Consider the following 19,159-nt stretch of genomic DNA (forward strand, 5'->3'; position numbering starts at 1 on the left):
CACTCGTCGAGGTTTCTCCTGAAGATTGTTAGCGAGGAGCTCTGCCTAATGTAGATTGGAATCTTGTTCCAGAGCATGGGAAGTCGCTGGGACAGGGATCTGTCCTTCCAGCATGTCCTATTTATTATTGTGGTGAGGTTTAGATCCCTAGAACATATGGCTTAGAAAATGAATAAAGAGTTGAAACACAATCACGTGGAATAGTTTAGTGATGACTAGGTAAAAGGAGCATGTCCATCAATTCTGGGTTGGACATGGCCTTGTATGTCAGGCATATATCACCTCTGAGTAGGTGGTATGCAACCGAGTACAACTGGAGTTTCTTCAGTCGAGCTGCATAGGGCATCTGTTTGAGGCCAGTGATCCTCTTGGTGAAGTACTTCTGTGGTCTTTCCAGCTGTTGCAGGTGTCTTGTAAGTTACATCCCAAATGGGGCATTGTACTCTATGATGGTTCTGATGAGTGATAAGTAGAGGGGCACAATGACCTCTTTTTTCCTGGATGCAAACCCTTTTGTGATTAGGTGGGCCACATAGAAGGATTTTCGGCAATGTGATTATCAAAGGAGAGATTACCATCTACATGGGTTCCCAGATCCCTTATTACATCTTCCGTATTTAGGGGGCTACCACCTATGTGGTAGTTTGTGAGTACTTTGTTTTTTCCAAAGGGGATGACTATGCACTTTTTGGCATTTAGCTTGAGGCCAATGTTTTGACACCAGGTATCTGTCTCCATGAGACCCTTTTGGAGGATGTCTGTGTCAGCCGGAGAGTCAGTTATAGCCCCTAGTTTGCAGTCGTCTGCGAACTTGGCCAGCCATAGACCTCCTGTGCTTGCCTGTACCTCTGAGAAGTATATGTGAACAGAAGGGGTCCTAGGACTGAGCCCTGGGGAATGCCACTTGTAACTGGTTTAGACTCAGACCTAGTTCCTGCAACTCTTACCATGTGGGTTCTGTCCATGAGCTAGTTGGCAACCCATCTCATGACATAGGGGTTTATGTTCACACTGGTGAGCTTGTCTATAATACCAGAATGGGGAATGGCATCAAAGGCCTTTGCGAGGTCTAGGTAGGCTGTGTGGACCACCCTTCCCTCATCTATAGCTTTGGTAACTGTCTCAAAGAAGTCCACCAGGTTTAGGAGGCATGAACTGTCCTTAACAAAGCTGAACTGGGTAGGGTCCAGTATTTGGAGGTTCCCAATGTCTCTGTTAATGAGATCCATGATGATGCACTCCTTAGCCTTGCAGACCAAGCTAGTCAGGCTTATAGGGCAATAGTTCCCGGGGTCAGCTGTGGTTCCACCTTTGTGGAGCGGAATAACCGTTGCTGTGTGCCACTCTATGGGCATGTAGCCTGTGGAGAGGCTTAGTTTGAACAGTGTGTTTAGGTGAGGGGTTAGTTCATCTTTGAGCTCATGTAGGACACAGCCTGGGACACCATCCAGTCCCATTGATGCTGTGTTTTTGGCTTTGGAGAGGGCTGTTTTAACCTGAGTGTCTGTGATTTCAGAGGCACTACATTCTTCTGGTATGCTTATGGACCCTTTTTGGGGTGAGAGGGGGGTGAAGTTTTCACTGAACCTGTCTGCCAGGATGTTGGTGATATCGGTCGGTTCAGTGTATTTTGTGCCATTCTGCACTAACTCCAAGCAGATCTGAGAATTGCCACTTAGATTATTGATATAGCTAAAGAATGCCTTATGGTTATCTTTGGAGTCCTTGGAAATTTTTCTTTCGAAGCTAGCCTTGGATGATTTTATGAGGGATTGTATTTTCTTGCTGATACTGATCAGGGATGTCTTACCTTCTTGGGATTTTACACTTTTCTGTACTAGTTTCCTCCTTCTATTGTATAGCTTGTTTATGGCAGGGGTCCATCAGACTGGTTTCCTTTCCTTGGAGGAGAGAGTCTTGGTTTTGCTTGGATAGCATGATCCATGCATTCTTGTAGGTGCCCATAGAGTGCATTAGTAAAGGATTTTGCAGCTTGAGCAGCGTTATCCTTTAGCATGAGGGCTTTGAAACTTTCCACCTTGGTCTTAAGTAAAGTGAAGTTTTCTTTTGAAATGTTTTTCACGGTGGTTTCTTTGACCCGGGGGTGGAGGCGGAATGTGGATATCCAAAGTGATTAGTTTGTGGTCAGATCTAACCAGCGAGGGGTGACCTCTGGTGTGGAACACTGGTCACCCATGATGACCAGGTCCAATATGTTGTCACCTCTGGTGGGATCCAGGGCGTTTGAGTTTATAAATTCTAGGAAATGTTGGGCAAGGGTGTTAGTACTAGAGTAGTTCTCCCAATTAATGTTTGGGTAATTGAAATCACCCAATATCAGGTTGTTTGGTAGGACCTTTATGTTTCCAGAAATGCAGAATGGGGGTCCTGGGACATGGTGGGTGATCTGTAGCAGGCTACAATTTGAACTGCAGTTTTGCCCATTGTTAGTTGCACGTGGATGATCTCTGAAGTATCATGCTATGCCACTAACCTGGAGGTGTGGGTATCCTTGATGAATATGTATACGCCCCGCCTTTTGAATTTCGGTCCGGATTTTGTGCCCAAAATCTATGGTATGAGTTGTAGCCTGGTAGCACTGGGGTGCTCTCTGGAGCCTTAAATCAGGTTTCTGTTACTGCACATATATCAATTTTCTCCATACTGAGGAGTGCCTTGAGTGCGTGCATTTTGAGGTTTAGACTTGTGCTATTTACTGCAGTGGGTTTGTCTTTTGAGGCTTGCCTAAAAAAGGCACTATGGGGGTGGCAAGAGCCTTGGCCAGTATTTGAAAGCATAAGGGTGACAGGTGCATGCTGTCTCTAGTGAAGCAGCGTGGCTTGTCGAGCATGTCATCACAGGCTGACAGACACTGGATCCCCTTTGAATGACACCAGAAGCTTAGCCAATTGTTGAAATTGATATTTTTTTCTTTATACCATGGTATCATTCTTGGTGAGGCAGGATGCTACCCAAGGTCAGGGTCATACCGGCCTGGGCTACATGATCAGAGTGCTCTTCCATATCTCTTTTCATGTAGTCCAGGGAGGTACGTCTCAGGTCATTCACACCAACATGGACAATGACAGAGTCATATTTGTACTTGTTCTGGAGTGACCTGAGTGCTTGTGTTATGTGGCGGATCCTTGCACCTGACAGGCAGCTAACAGTAACCTTCTCCTTGTTCAGCCTAGTGAGTGGGACATCAGCATGCCTGGCTATAGAGTCACCTATTACTAGTGTGTTGGGTATGTTATTTTGGCTTAAGGGCTGTGATTGAGTGGCACACTGGTTTTGTGAAATATGTGTTTCATGGTTTGTGTTGGAGGGTGGAGGTTGCTTGTGTGTCTGCTTTGGAGGTCTCTGTTGCTTTTGCAGATTTTTATTTAGAGCCTCCAGGTATGTTTTTCTGTATTTCTGTGTGTTTTTTGCCAGTGCTGGTTTCATAGATCTATGTGAGACTGGTGGTGTGATGCAAGTAGTTCCCTTCTTCTCTTGACTGTCTGGGCCATTCTTGGATTGAGAGAGCCTAGCCTCCAGTTTGGCTGTATAATTGCATCTCTCGCATGCATTAGTGTTTAATGGTAGGAGGAGAGGGTTGTCTGTGTACATGAGGCAGTTGTAACATTGCCTCAAAATGCCCAGATTCACCAGTTGGACCGGAGTGTACACCTGAAACTACCCTTTGGACATGTCTGGGTAGGTACAGTGAACTGTTTTACTGATTAGCTGGTAAGGTCGAATAGAGAGCCTTGTCCTTCTCTACAGTATAGGGGGGGTCTAGTGCTAAGGTTTATTAGTGCTTGCTATGAGTTTTGAGCAAGTGCCAGGCTGAGAAGTGAATGGTTTAGATTTGGTTATCATGACTGTGTTTGATGTACCCAAGTCCTTTGTTTCATCCACTGTGTTACCTTCTCTTGCAGGCTAGCTATATTGTTCCTGTCACAGAGAATATCAGTTTCTGGTAATTGTTTATGAAATTCTTTGGTGGGAAGGTTTGACAGGGTTAGTTTGCTAGAGGAATATAATTTATGCACACATATAACACTACTGTTCATTTTTTGGTCCTAGAAGTAGTGTATAAATAATCCATCATATATCAGTCTAGAAGAAATGTTATGCATAATGGACAAAAAGTACTTAAATAAAACAGAAGGGGAAAAATCAGCTTTAATTTAAAAACAGATAATTTTGGCACATCTTCTCCCAAGTCCATTGTGTTAAAAACTGAGCGAGAGGGAGTGTGTTGATGGCACCCAGTACTATTGTTTAATTGATTTGTTTGCACATAATACCAGGCAAAACTTAATTAATAAACCAAAATGGGCAGAATATGATTTAGTTTAAAAATAAATCAGTTTTGCACTTATTTCCTTGAGTACGGCTATATTAATTAAATATTGACTAAAAGTAGAAGCATTACAAGCATGATGTAATACTACTTTACTAGACTTATTTTCAAATACAACAGGTAGTATTATCAGGTAAATTCCAGAACAATGAAATGTAAAATGAAGTCTAATAAAGAGATGGTCTACAAAGTGCATCTGTTTTGTTTAGCAATTGATCATAGCATAAGAGGGAGCATACTTGCTTTTTGATGCAGAAGGCTGTCTGTTCTACTCCTACAGCATGCAAATGTCTTGCTAATACTGTGTTGTACTTTAAGGAGGAGGGGTGCTGCAGTCCTGAGTGTGTCCTCCTTTGGATGAGATGCCTAGTAACTGAACCTGTTTCTGTTTGCCATCCGTATTGCAGTATTACCAGCTTACCAATTTTTTTTTATTGTAACATAGGCAATTTATTCTTCAAATCAGCAGGTACTGGATTTGGAGATGAAACACTAAAATATAAAGTTGTTTACTAGCAGCAACTTCTTCATTAGTTACAGATTTGTTTAATGTGGAATTATTGGGATGACGTACTTCTGCAGAGATTTTGTATTATTAAGTGGCATTTGTGGATGTAATGACAGCAGTTTAGCCTTTTATAGTTGAAATGTTCTGAAATGGGCAATTTTGCCATTATTGGGTCATAACTTTCATTGCTTACTGGAAAAATGTTCAAAACTACAAATTTAAAACACACTCTAGTAGGTGGTGCTGTATTATACAAAGAATATTAATTAATGCATGCATACAGTATCCTGGATATGTGTGCAAGGGGTCTATGGTTTGAAAACATCCCAAAAGTAAACTTTATCTGCCAGTGGCTACATGCATTTTCTTTGAATGTGGGTTTCAATGCCATTTCATTGAATGTGAGTTTCAATAGCAGAGAAGTTTACTGTTAAATCTAAGTTTGCTTTCATTGTGACACTGTACATTTTGTATAGCAAATGTCTATTGATGTTTGTGCTATAACATTTTGAAATAAACGTTTTAAATTAAATCCAAATAAATGTAAATATTGTAGAAGTAAAGAAGAAAATAATATACATACTAAGAGGTTTGATCAGTGTTTGTGGCAACCGGGGAGAAATAGCTAAGTAATGGGACAATGGACTGGCTCTGGGGGTGGGGGGTGGAGGGCCCAATCCCTTACCCTGCCTAGGACCCCATTTGACCATGATCTGTTTCTGAAGTAAATACTTTGCTTCTTCCTCTTGTGTTTATCTGTGCATCTAAGCGTCCATGTATGAAAATGTGGTGCAGGATTGGGGGACACTCAGTAGGAACTACAGATAAGACTGGGGAGAACCGCGGTTATTTTTAAAATTAACAGCAGCCCACTAGTTGCAAAGTAATACAATACAGTACAGAGTTCTGCAGAGGAAAAGTATTTTTTTTGTTTAATGGAACTCAGTGAACTGGATTAATCACAGTAAATGAATCGACCATTATGAACTACTGGACTGAAATTAAGCATTTTTTAATGTGAATATGACTACATTTTCTGTCTTATTTTTGGAGAAGGAGAGGGGTCTGAATATTTTAAAGTCTGTCTTATGTGTGTGTGTGTGTGTGTGTGTGTGTGTGTGTGTGTGTGTGTGTGTGTGTATATGTGTGTGTGCATGTATGTGTGTATATGTGTGTGTGCATGTATGTGTGTATATGTGTGTGTGCATGTATGTGTGTATATGTGTGTGTGTGTGTGTGTGTGTGTGCATGTAACTTGTGTGTGTGTGTGTGTGTGTGTGTGTGTGTGTGTGTGTGTGTGTGTGTGTGTGTGTGTATGTGTGTGTGCATGTACCTTGTGTGTGTGTATGTGTATGTGCATGTACCTTGTGTGTGTCTATATGTGTGTGTGCATGCACATTTCTTTAAATATTTTGAAATTGGATATTTTTGTTCTTTTTTTCATTGTACTCTTCTGCCCTCTTTTTGTTTTGGTGGGGAGGGGGTGGTAACTAGCTGGGCTATGGCTTAAAGTAAATTGCCCTTTCATTCGCTCAGCTTAAATTATGTCAATAAGGTTGGGAGGTGAATATTTGTTTTAATAAATTGGAATATTTTTAATCCTTTTTTCTTACGGGGGTTGGCCAGCTATGGTGTGGATAAATGTAACTTGTCCTTTTCGCTTGGTCAGTTTAAATTCCACACTTAGGTGCTAATATGTGAATAAATATGAATATTTATGTTTTTTGAGAGGGTTAGCAGTAACTTTGTCTTTTTCATATTATTTTAAAGGCTGGCTAGTATGTATTTGTATGAAATAAAAATATTTTTTTTTTTGGTTTGCGGGGTGGGGTGTAGCTACCTGTGCAATGGGAACTTATACTCTTCATTTGCTCAACTTAAAATCTGGTATTAAGGGCTGGCTAGTGCGCATTTGTGAGAAATAAATTGGAATATTTATGCTTTTTTTCTTGGGAGGGGGTGGCTAGCTCTGTTGTTGATGAAATAACTGATGCTCAGTTTAAAGGCAGGCATTAACTACTTGTGTGCATTCATATAAAATAAATTGGAATATTGTATGAAATACATTAGAAATTGTCCCCATGTTTATAGAATGTTCTTGAATTTGCTTAATGTTTGGTCTGCAAACTACTCTCATATTGTTTGCTTAGCTTATAGTCTGTCTTTATGTGACTGTTGTGCATTTGCATGAAAGATGCAGTCATTACTCTCTCTCTGTGGTGTTAAAAAAACTTAATGCTTCAGGTGTCAAATATGCTAGGTACGCCACTGATGAGGTCACTATAGAAAAGCAGAGTGAAGTATAAAATGCTTTAAAAACTATTAAACACTTAATACAGATGGATGAAGTGTTTATCAGTTTATTTCAAACACCTTTATTGAATTATCACTTAATCCTCTTTGTACTTTTTGCTGCTCTTCTGTGGTGGTCTAATGGACACAAAGGTCTTTTTAAGCCGAGCCACGCATTCCAACTATCTGACAAGTTCTGGTACCCTTGGTAAGTTTAAGCAGGGGTATGGGGGGGTGGAACATTTACAAGCAGGGGTCTTAGAGGTAAATCACTTACAGGTTCTCTGTGTCAGAGACACAGGTACCTAACCAGGGATGAATTTCCTTTCCCCCATCCAGTTGTCCAAGTTACACTTGAATTGGGTTATGGAGGAACTCTGCTCTGGAATACATGCCTGCCTTTCCAGCAGGTCCTATTTATATCATAGGCAAGGTTTAAGTCTTTAGAATGGGTAGTTCTGGTGCTGTTTGTTTTGTGGATATGCAGAAGATCTGTCAGGGTGGGGCCTGACAATGCCTTGTATGCCAGGCATGGATCTCCCCTCAACAGCCTGTAGGAGACAGAATTCAGGGCTAGGACCTTGAGGTGGTTTGCATAGAACATGCTACTTATGCCTTGTATTCTTTTTTGTGAGAAACCTCTGTGGACGTTCCAATTGTTGGATATGCCTGGTTAGGTACATACAAAAGGGGGCATTGCACTCAGTGATAGGTCTGATGAATGCCAAATCCAATGGAACAATGACATCCTTGGACCTAGATGCCATACCTTGGTTTATAAGTCGTGCAACATAAAATGATTTCCTCACCAATAGACACGTGATGGTCAAAGGCTAGATTACTATCTATGTGTGTCCCCAAGTCCCTGACTACTGTATCAGCTCTTAAGGGTGTTTTGTCACTATGATAGTTACCAGAGATAGATAACTTCCCAAAGGATACTATTATGCATGTCTTGGCATTTAGTTTTAGTCCACCATTTGTTTGTCTGTGGCAGCCCTTCCTGGAGAGCATTTCTGTCAGTGGGAGATCCAATGACAGCTCCTAATTTGCAATCATCTGCAGATTAAGTCAGCCAGAGGCCATTACTGTTGTATATGGCAGCAGTTAAATCACTGTGCACTCCAGAGAATTATGGTTTTCTGTGAGCATAACCCAATGCATTATGTGATCGTGCCATGTAAGTCATAATTTATCTTGAGAGCTTCACTCTTGAGATTAATTTCTTGCCATCCATGCCTGACACAAGCCTGTTATGATTGGAGACCTGTTCATAATTATCTGTAACACTGATGTAGCTTTAATTTTAAGTTTTTTTTTACCTCTGTTCTCTCATTAACCCTGTCTCTTTGTCTCCCTTTGAAGAGTTTATTCATATAACAAAATTAATTCTAACAGAAATACAAATATTTTACATATCTCTAATCTTGGGTCATTTGATAGACTGCTGAAACCTTTAGCTTTATTACTATCCACAGATGCACATAATGCAGATTGATGACCATCCCCGAACAGTGATATGTAATACTAAGAATAACCTCAGGCTATGCTAGTCAAATATATTTACTATCCGATGTTACTGTATATAATAGTCAGAAAGGAGGACTGAATGTGTGACTTAAAGTATTTATTTCTAATGGGGTGGGATTAAAAGCTATCTTATTTTCTGAGTGCAGGTGTGTGAAAGCATGACACTGGAAGCTAGTAAAGTGATAAAGTTTGCATTGCCTCCAGGCCACTGCATATGTGCCTACAGTTATTTTAGTAGCTGAAGTAGCAAAAAAAAAAAAAAAAAATCTGTAAGGAGAAGAACAAGGCTTCCTCTGTCCCTTCTCCCACATTTTCTACTAGTATGTAACTGGCAAAGTATTCAACTGTATTACCATGGTATTAACAACACATCAAGCTGTATTACTATGCAGTTATTAGGGCATATGCACATTTGTATTCTGAAATTATGTTCTGTCCTTAAGACACCACAAGTAACAGGCAGTACAACTGATTAAGAAATGCAGCGTTAATTGTCATAAGATGGTAGAGTCCTGATACTCTTCTTACTTATTCAGGATGAATGGCAGTGTGTGTGTGTGCGTGCATATGCTGTTTGTGTGTGTCTCGCTCTCTAGTTTGTACGTGTGCATGAGTATTTGTGTGATCATGGAAAAATACCAGTCTCCTACTTATTCTATTCAAAATAAATTTTGTTCAAAGAGTTTACTCATCACAGAATGCCATCCAAACAAGTAGACTGTGTCCATATATCTATGTGTGTGTGTGTGTGTGTGTGTGTGTGTGTGTGTGTGTGTGTGTGTGTGTAATGTATACACACAAAAATACACTTGCATACTTGTGCTATACATGGCTACTAAAGTTTATGCTATTCTGCTGATCCCATGAAAAGAAACTGGAAAACAGAGAAACGTATAAACAAAAATAAAAAATGTGGGACAGACTCAACTGCTCCAGCTGAATCTGAACACACGCATGTGCATACACACACACACACACACACACACACACACACACACACACACACACACACACACTTACAAATAAAAAGGGACTACAAATGATCACTTGTGCAGGAAAACAGTATTAAAAAGGCTGCATAAGAATGATAATATCCATATAATAAATAGTACAGATAGTTGGCATATAACACTTTCAAAGGGGTTTAGTACGAGTGCAGATATAGGCTAATGATAAAACAGGCAGAATTAAATAAGAAAGGAAAGAAACACAGGAAGTTAACAAACAAGTAAATAATTGCTATACACTGTTAGATAGAAGAAAGTCAAGTCAGAAAGTGAACATTGCACAGAACTTGTAAAATTATGTGTACTCTATAGGTCTAATGAATGATGTTTAAAAGGTATATTGGGATTGGACAGTAAAAGGAGATAATGACTACATTACAAGTGCAGTAGAGTCACCAGGCTAAGAAAAGCTACTAAATGTGCCTGGCAGACATAAATTATTCATTTTAACAGCTTCACAATTGACATGGCACTTTGGTAGTTGGTTCATAGAACAATAGTAGACTATTGGCCCGGAGGTCCTTATACGTCTAGCCAAGAATTTCACCCATGTTCACGCAAAAGTCAGCACCTGTTTCCCCTGTCCAGCAGGGACACAGGTGGGATCCCAGGGGTATATTTCCTGTTTCCCATCCAGTAGTCCAGACTCTTCTTAAAGAGGGCTAGTGAGGTACTCTACTTGACATGGAGAGAGAGTCTATTCCACAGATGGGGGGAGTCTTTGGGACACTGGTAAGCTAATGATGTTAATTTAGTTGGCAAGATTTCAGAACTGCCACATATTGTAACTAAAATTTCTGATGGAAATGTCCAAATATGAAATTTGTGTAAAATAATTATTCAGTATATCTAAATCTGTAACTTCTGGAGTAAATGTATTCAAGTTATAAATCTGTGGAAATTAGTGAAGGCACAGCTTAAAATAAGTGGTTCATTTCATATAATTCTGCATTTTTAAATACACAAATGGACTTATTTGTAATTTACAAAGTGGAACATTCTTACTGCATGGTAAAGGTGTGCTCATCACAGTGCAGGAAAAACAAAATCTGCAACATATACATAACCAGTCAGCTGTTACAGTAGTATTCTAATAACATTTTCTGAACAGAGACCCTGAGAACATAGACATTTAAATTAAAATAGCTATGACTTTTTCAAGCAACTCTACTCTCAAGTATGTTATACCGTGACTTTTTCTAGGAATTTTTTTTCTTAGGTTCTTTATATGCATGCAGTAGACTTCTACAATAATTTGAAAAAGAAACACTGTATAGGAGACACATATCTATAGGAACCAATGAACAGTGTAGACCATAACTTATTAAGTTACATATTCCATCCTGTAAAGTCCTGATTGAATTATTGTGGTTCTTTTTGGGAATACGCATGTAGTAGAACCCCACACATGTAGTGTACCTTCTTTTTACATGTTCTCCCACATACTGAAATAGCAACCCCAGATGACATTCAAAAAACTTCCTTCATTCCATTTAGTTGTAATGAGCAGACATGTAGTTAAGGGACCCCAGGTAAGTAGAGCTTTTCAGACTTAAGATCATACCACAATACACAGAAACACACATGCAGCTTTTGCTTCTATCTGGAGAGTTAAAGTGTTCAATGTACAACTTTCTGAAAAGAAAAGTTTTGAATGTACAATAAATGTTTCTTCCAGGTTTTCCATATGAAAAAAAAAAAAAAAACGTTCCACGAACTCCTATATCCAGAACACAAAGGGTTCACATTCACTTGACCTCCATACCTAAACAGGAGTTTGCCACATTATAGCATTATTTTAAATATATTAAAATCTGGTAATGATAGCTTGAAAGAGTACCAGGTAAAGAATGAAGGCTTTCTAAATGTGTGTACTATCCTCATAGTTCAAACTTTAAGTCACAGAGCCCTGTGCATTTTATTCATTCAAAGACACCCTGAGAATATATGTAAATTAATGATAACTGAAAAGAACTGCTACCTCCGTTACAGATAAAATGGTGCTGCCAAAAGGGGAGGGGCACAGTGGTACAGAGATTCCATTGATGGCAACCTGACAACAGTCTTTTGCCAGTTTAAGAATTGGCAAGCAACCCTATAAATGGGATGTGCATACATTTTGTACAGCGTCCAGACATTAGTGTAGCTCATGAAACAAAATCATTCTAATGTTAGAGCAAGTGAGAAGAAACATTACCTACAGTAACCATGCACTGATTCAATAGTCCTGGAGAACAATTAAGATGAATGGACACTGAAACGGTAGCTTGTAGTGTTCAGATTTGCAGGTCTATGTCTTGCATTGTAATGCAACATTAAATATTTAACCTTGAAGTGAAAATTATGCGGCTAAAATTGACCTGTCACTGCAAAACACTGTGATGGATACCTAAGTGGCAACTTTCTTATCTAGTAAGATGAGTTGACATGCAGTTTCTTTTTTTCTTTTTCTTATTTTTTACATAATGCTATACTATTGCAGGTTTATATATCAAGTGTTAAATCATGGGCCAGATTCATGAACACCTACACTAAGTGTACAGGATCTGTATTCAAGGACATTCATAGCACATTTTATTTGTTGTCTATTCACTCAGATTATACTAAGTGCACACATTCTCTGTACTCTGTGGTAACCTTTATGAATCCCCTTAATATTTAAGGCTGCAAGAAAATCAGTAGGTAAACTAAAAGTAGGAGGAAGAAGGTAGGAATTATGCTTGTGTTGTCTGTTCACTCAGAACAGTGTACACTTAGTGTAGGTGTTCATGAATCTGGCCTTATGCATCTTCATGTTGCTGAGATATCTGAATTATTCACATCATTGTGCCAATAAGCAGCATTGTTTTAATCTAAGCATAGATTACTATAAAGCACATTTTACTATGAAAAAGAGGAGAACAAGGCTTCCAGTGGACCTTCTATATTCTCAAAGTGCAGTCATTTGTGTACACATTATTGTTTGATAAGACAAGCCATTGTACATAATAGCCTACAGCACATTGCAAGGTATTTCCATGAACTCTATAAACTGGTGTTATGACACAGGTAGGTGTGATGCAATGTGATGTCTTCCCAGAGCTACAGTCATGGCAAAGAGTGATCCATTGAGCAACTTTTGCCATGACTGCAGAGATGGAATTATTTGCACAAAGTTATCTGATACAATGCAAGCTCAGAGTGGTGGGAACTCTGTTACATCAATGTGTCAGGCATGACTGAATATGGCTACATTACTGGGCTGTTGTGATCACTACACTGTCTAATGGAAGATCTGAAGCAGCGGTATACATATACATATGTATATATATATATATATATGTATGTATGTATATATATATATATATATATATATATATATATATATATATATATATATATATGGGGCTACTACAGTTGATTGAAAACTCACTTGATTGAAAATGAAATTACTAGGACCACTTCACTGAAGGCTCACTTCACTGAAAACTCATTTGACTGAAACTCATTTAGTTGAAAGTCATAAATGGCCTTTTCCCCCACTGTAGTGCAACCCTGGAGTTAGTATATAAAGTAAGGGTGGGGCACCCCACATTGGGGTGTGGGGTCAGCCCCCACATATCTTGGTTATATATTCTCTTTTGGTAACAGTTATTTATTGCACTTGTAAGTATCATTTAGTATAGTTTAAAATGTTTATAATATGTGGGGGGGCTACACCCCCCACACCCCCATTACATTGCAGCCATACATATATAAGTAGTTCTGCTACTTTTGTTGAATGGTGCTTTGGTTTACATCTGTTTAGTTGACACAGTTTGCTTGACAGCAGATTGGGTGATTACTGGGGATAGGGAAATTGCTTTTACCCTGAGAATTGTACGATCTTGAAATTAGAATATATAATTAGCAGGGGATAAGGGGTGCAGAGGGGCTTACTCCTACAAAAACAAAACAATATTTTATTTTGCATTTTGTTGTAACATTTTTGCATGTGCTGAGATTGATGTGTGTCAGTATAAAAAATATCAATGACTTTGTGTCGACGTTATACACATTGGTATTAGTGTCATTCAACAATGATTAAGTATGAATACATGCACATGTATGCTTTTGAAAGGTGATCTATGTTTGGTTTTTAAGGCACTGTCAGAAAGTACAGTTGTATAAGTAATGAGCACTGCTGCAGTAGCCTTAGCTATATGAATTATATCCTTTCTGGATATAACAGTCAGCCAGGTTCAAATGCTTAAAGGCACCTTCCACATACCCATACAGAAATCAGTGCTCTGGGTGCCAAGCCATTTGGTGCTCTCATACCAACTGACAGACGGAGACTAGAACCCTGAAAAAGGACAATTCTAGGTAAATAAAAATCAATATTTACACCTGGCAACAAAAATTACGCAACGACTACAGGGTAGAGGGAAGGATGGAGTGGCTATTGCAGCAGTGATAATTCAAATATCTACTGTTATGGTAGGTTTACTTATACCAGTATGCTGTGTTTGTCATAAGGACCATTGCTGCAGCAGCCTTAGTTATATGGGTACAATACCATAGTTTATAAAGTTTGGAGGAGGAAGGATGAAGGACCAGAGCCCCTGGAGAATGGTCCTAGCAAAGCCTGCTCTAGACAGCAATCTTCACATAAGCAGATTGAGCCTGTCAGGGACATCACCCTGGGGAACAAGCATCCCAGTCCGCTTAGGCACAGAAGCAGTCTAACTCCTTCCCCTGAGACTGACAAAAGAGGTTCTCCTATGTCTGCAAAGGACACTCCAGCAGCCATAGAAGACATGTCTAACCCCCATTTTGTGGTGGCTGAAAGAACTACAGTAGAGGAAATCAAGGAGTGGTCTGAGTCACCAGTCTGGGGCTGAAGCAAAGTAGTAGCCTGCTGATGGGGCAAATGCTGTTTGAAATTTTTGTGACTGGAAGAGAGAAGAGCTAAGGAACCAGTAAGTTGTTCCATGGTAAAGCCAAGAAGGAAAAAAATGACTGCAGCAGCTGGTGAAAGGTAAGTATATAAAAGTAGTATTTTCATCTTCAAAACACCATCATATGCACAGCATATGCTTGTTCCAGCCACTAAATACAGTTTATAAAACTTTTGTCTGTAAAAGTTAGAGTGAACATTAGAATAAACAAAGGTTCTGCTCTTAGTAATAAGCAATGTCTTTCAAATAACAGACAAGTCATATGACAGTCAAAAAAAGAAAAAAAAGAAAAGAAAATTTCCCAACATAAAACAAGTCGTTTTACTTTAAAAAGTACGGTTTCAGTCATAAAGTTAATTGTTGAAGGTTTTCTGCAGGGAAACATATCTGCCCAGCAATGGGGAAATGTTAGCACTAGGAATCCTTGAAATCCTGTATGCATGTTATGTCATGCTTGGGTGGAAGGCATGCATTCTAGTCTGGATCTAAAACATGGAAGATATTGACATCTATAGAATACAATGCAATAAGTGAACAGAAGTTCCTGTTCCACTTTGAATGAAGCAAACAAACAAAAATTGTTCAGTGCTGTCAGGGCGGCCTCACGCATAACTGAACTAGGTGACACCTTACGGCACCCTTCAGCTTGGGGTGCTTTTTAGACTTCATCTATTTTTTTCCACTTTTATTTATCTTAATGAGGAAGAAAAGTCCAAAACCTCCCCTAACAGAATGGCATCCTGTGGGGTAGAAGTTCTGGCTTTGTAGTAATTTCCATCAAATTGCAGGTATTTAAAAAAGCTCAGCAAACTGATTGCCCAGGTGTAGTACATCTGGCCTATCCACTTGTGAAGTTTTTAACTACTTGCCTTCACATGGCAACTATATTGATGATCATGCAAAACTGAAAAGTAGGAAGTGGACAGTGTGGCTATTACTACTTTCATTTTCAGATGTGTGCACAGCATGTCTCTATGGCATGTGTGGGCTGTGGACAGTGTGCACTTTTATTTCTTTAACTTTCCTGACATACCTTACAGCTGTCCATAGAAGGTCACTATAGCTTGGATAACAGCAGTAATTTGCTTGGACCAGCAATTAAGAATACATTACTAAGTCTGTCATTGTTTTCACCTTGCTGACAATCAATCAATCAATGTGTATACTTATTTTTTTTTTGGGAGGGGGAACTAGTAATCATACCTCTCAACCTCTTAACCCAAGAAATCTGGACAAAGACTGATTAATGGGGGGAATAAGGCCTACAAATAGGGACCCATTTTAAATACTGCTTTTATAAACTTAGTTGCTAGAATAACAGGATTTGTGTTAGAATGCATTTTCTGAAGGATATGAAGTCTGAAACTCAAATTCATGTATTATTTAATGACTTTAATCCTTAGATCAATCCACTGATTTGTCAAAAAAACACATTTTTTTATGAGGAACAGACTAAAAATATGAGGCGAAAAATCTGTACAGGTTGAGAGGTATGACAGTCATGTTGTTATGCTTGATGGAAACAGGTTAAGATATGTTACTATATTATGCTTGTTCTTTTAGGTTTATGGCTTCATCCTAGTCTAACAATCTTATACCAAAGAGATACACAGAACATGTATTTTTGAGGTTGTAGGGAGGCGGATACTATTCCCACATAGGATTTATGAATCTTCACAAACATTTGTTGTCTTACATTTGTTGCCTTTTTTGTTTTGTCACCTGCAAACAAAATGCATTTCTTTCTATGATCATAATTCATAGGTTCATAGGTTCATACGTGGGTACTAGGTTATCTTCCCAAGGGCATTTATAAGCCTAGCCAGAGTGTGTCAGCTTTCGCCACTCCATTGATTAATTAATTGAGCCTCTGTCACGAAGAGCCAATGAAGTGATCCCAGGGGTGTATTTTCTGTTACCCATCCACTCATCAAGGTTTCTCTTGAAGACTGTTAGTGAGGGGCTCTGCCTAATGAAGTTAGGAATTTTGTTCCAAAGCATGGGGAGTCTCCGTGACAGAAATCTATCCCTCCAGCATGTTCTATTTATTGTTGTGGTGATGTTTAGCTCACTAGAGTGAGTGGCTCGCAGTGACTTGGATTTCTTTAGTTGGAGCATGTCCATCAATTCTGAGTTGGACATGGCTTGGTAAGTCAGGCAGAGATCACCTCTGAGTAAGCAATATGTCACTGAGTACAGCTGGACTTTTTCCAGTCAGGCTGCATAGGACATACGTTTGAGGAAAGTAATCTTCTTGGTGAGGTACTTTTGTGGTCTTTCCAGCTGTTGAAAGTGTCTTGTGAGGTACATCCCAAATGGGGCATTGTACTCTATGATGGGTCTGATGAGTGATGAGTAGAGGGGCACTATAACCTCTTTATTTCTAGATGTGAAACCTTTAGCAATTAGATGGGCTACATAGAAGGATTTCCTAACTACTTTGGCAATATGATTGTCAAAGGTGAGATTACTATCTACCTGGGTCCCCAGATCTCTTATTACCTCTTCTGTATTAAGGGGGCTGCCACCTATGTGGTAATTCATGGATGTTTTGTTTTTCCCAAACGGGATGACTATGCATTTTTTGGCATTTAGCTTGAGACCATGACTTTGACACCAGGTGTCTATCTCAGTAAGGCCCTTTTGGAGAATGTCCGTGTCAGCCGGAGAGTCAATTATGGCTCCCAGTTTGCAGTCATCAGCAAGCTTGGTTAGCCATAGTCCTCCTGTGTTTGCCTGTACTTCTGAGAAGTATATGCCAAACAGTAGGGGTCCCAGGACTGAGCCTTGTGGGACACCACTTGTGACTGGTTTAAAGTCGGACCTGGAGCCCGTTATTCCTATTGTGTGAGTTCTGCCTGTAAGAAAGTTGGCAACCCCTCTCATGATGTAGGGTTTATGTTCAGGCTGGTGAGTTTTTCTATAATTCCCGAGTGGGGAATGGTGTCGAAAGCCTTGGCAAGGTCAAGGTAGGCTGTGTGAACTACCTTCCCCTCATCTATGACCTTGGTGACTGTCTCAAAGAAGTCAACCAGGTTTAGTAGGCATGATCTGCCCTTAACAAAGCTGAACTGGGTTGGGTCAAGTGTTTGGAGGTTCCCAATGTCTTTGTTAATGAGTTCCATGTTGATGTGCTCCATAGCCTTGCAGACCAGGCTAGTCAGGCTTATGGGGTGATAGGTATCAGGGTCAGTTGTGGCCTCTCCTTTGTGGAGCAGAACAACCATTGCTGTGCATCATTCTATGAGCATGTAGCCTGTGGAGAGGCTGAGGTTGAACTGTGTTTAGGTGGGGGGTTAGTTTGTTCTGTAGTTCGTGCAAGACACAGCCTGGGACACCATCTGGCCCCATTGACACTTTTTGCTTTTGAAAGGGCTGTTTTCACCTGTGCGTCTGTGATTTCTAGGACACTACAGTTTTCCAGTCATGTTGTGGGCCCTTTTGGGGGTGAAGTTTGCACTGAATCTATCTGCCAGGATGTTGGCAATATCAGTGGGTTCAGTATATTTTGTGCAATTTTGCACTAGCTCAGAGCACATCTGTGAGTTGCCACTTAAATTCTTGACATAGCTAAAGAAGGCTTTGTGGTTATCTTTCAAATACTTGGCTATTTTTCTTTCAAAGTTAACCTTGGAGGATTTTATGAGGGACCTTAGTTTCTTACTGATACTAATCAGGGATGTCTTTCCTTCTTGCGATTTGCTTTTTTTCTGAACTAGTTTCCTCCTTCTATTGTATTCTGTTTATGGCAGGGGTCCACCAGACTGGTTTCCTTCTCTTAGGGGAGTGAGTCTTGATTTTGCTAGGGATGGCACGATCCATGCATCCTTGTAGGTGCTCATAGAGTGCATTTGTTAAGGTTCCTGCATCTTAGACACTGTTACCCTTTACCGTGGGGGCTGTGAAACTTACCACCTCTGTTTTAAGTAAGGTGAAGTTTGCTATAGAAAAGTTTTTCACTGTGGTTTCCTTGGTTGGAGGTGGTGGTGTGGTGTGGACATCCAGAGTGATTAGTTTATGGTATGATCTAACCAGTGACAGGTTGACATTCGGTGTGGAACACCTGTCACCCATGTTGGTGATGACCAGGTCCAATATGTTTTCACCTCTGGTAGGGGAGGTTACCAGCTGATCCAGGGCATTTGAGTTGGTAAATTCCAGGATGCGCTGGACCTGGGAGTTTGTACTTGAGTAGTTTTCCCAGTTAATGGTAGGGTAATTGAAATTGCCCAATATCAGGGTATTCGGTAGGACCTTCATGTTTTCCAGTGTCTCAAGAAAGGTGGAGTGGTGGTTCTGAGTCATGGGGGGTGATCTGTAGCAGGCCACAATTTGCACTGCAGATTTGCCTGATGTTAGTTGCACATGGATGATCTCAGAGGTATCATGCTGCGCCACTAACCTGGAGGTGTAGGTATCCTTGATGAATATGGATACACCCCCTCCTTTTGTGTTTCAGTCCATGTTCTGTGGCCGGAATGTGTGGTATGAGTTGTAGCCCAGTAGTGCTGGGGTGCTCTGTGGAGCCTTGAACCAGGTTTCAGTTACTATA

The 19,159-nt window shown here is 40.0% G+C and overlaps 1 protein-coding gene across 2 annotated transcripts in view; it reads left to right on the forward strand.

The window, feature by feature from the left end:
* Positions 1-19,159, forward strand: part of ARHGEF37 (Rho guanine nucleotide exchange factor 37) — a 1,079,989-nt gene that overhangs the window by 1,049,896 nt on the left and 10,934 nt on the right. The window lies entirely within an intron of this gene.

This window comes from Protopterus annectens, chromosome 3.part1 (assembly GCF_019279795.1).
Source record: "Protopterus annectens isolate FY-2018-M chromosome 3.part1, PAN1.0, whole genome shotgun sequence".
Taxonomy (NCBI): domain Eukaryota; kingdom Metazoa; phylum Chordata; order Ceratodontiformes; family Protopteridae; genus Protopterus; species Protopterus annectens.